The 1,042-nt window shown below is 22.5% G+C and overlaps 1 non-coding gene across 1 annotated transcript; it reads right to left on the bottom strand.

Moving 5' to 3' along the window:
* Positions 1-499: 499 nt before the first annotated feature.
* TRNAL-CAG (transfer RNA leucine (anticodon CAG)) lies at positions 500-580 on the bottom strand. The gene has a single exon. It is a non-coding gene; the product is annotated as a tRNA-Leu (tRNA).
* Positions 581-1,042: the final 462 nt, after the last annotated feature.

Here is a 1,042-nt window from a genome sequence, read left to right as displayed (position 1 = left end):
TCCACACAATCAATATTCAATTAATCATTACTACTGATAAACCAACTTACTCATCTTATTTAAAATTAACTTTTCAAACTAATTTCCAACCATACACCAAATCCATGATTCAATTACCAAAAATATAACTTTTTTAAGCGCTAATTAACTTAAATTTAATTTCCTTAACTTGTATATGTTAACTAAATTTTAATCAAAAAAGAGATAGACGGACTTCCTCTTCACAAATAGTATTTTTTTATAATTATTTACTATTTTTCCTAATTAAAAATTAAATAATTATTTAGTATTTAAATAATTTTAACTTGTGTTAGTTAATTATATAAGTTTATACTTTATTTTTATAATATAATTTTTTAATTTTAATTAATATTTAATGAGATAAACAGGTATCATGAAATAAAAACTCATCCTCACATAGTAAAATAATAAATAATTTGAAAAAGTGTGAATAACATTAAACAAAATTATTAAAGCATGACAGAAAAATACCTTAAAATGTCAAGAATGGGATTTGAACCCATGCCCTTTCGGACCAGTACCTGAAACTTGCGCCTTAGACCAACTCGGCCATCTTGACTTTTGAGTGAAACATTGAAAAAGTGTAAATTATTGCATTAAACCTAAATATATTATGAATTCTTGTATTACCTACACTTTTTTTCTCCTTTGTTAGTCACCGCTATTTTTAATTGTTTATTTTATATCCTATACTTTTAAATACGATGGAGATTGTTTTATATTTGTTTTTCTAATTTTATTTTTTAAGTAATCATTATTTTAAAATAAATTAATTATATCTTCATTTTGACTTTTTAAATGGCGGTTAACTTAAATTGTATAAAAATATCAGAAATTACAAGAATATTATAATTATTATTTTAAAAATGTTGATGAAAATAAGTTTTACTAGTTGATAAAGTAAAAAAAGTAGAGTAACAGTGAATGAAAATTAAATATTAATGTATTGGAAAGATTTATTATGTAGGACAAAGAGTTGGGTTGCTAACTTTACTTTGCGCCACATAAAATTAGATTTGGA

The sequence above is a fragment of the Vigna angularis genome, chromosome 1, assembly GCF_016808095.1.
Source record: "Vigna angularis cultivar LongXiaoDou No.4 chromosome 1, ASM1680809v1, whole genome shotgun sequence".
Classification (NCBI taxonomy): domain Eukaryota; kingdom Viridiplantae; phylum Streptophyta; class Magnoliopsida; order Fabales; family Fabaceae; genus Vigna; species Vigna angularis.
Note: the sequence above shows the minus strand (reverse complement) of the source record. Positions and strands in the feature narration are given on the sequence as shown.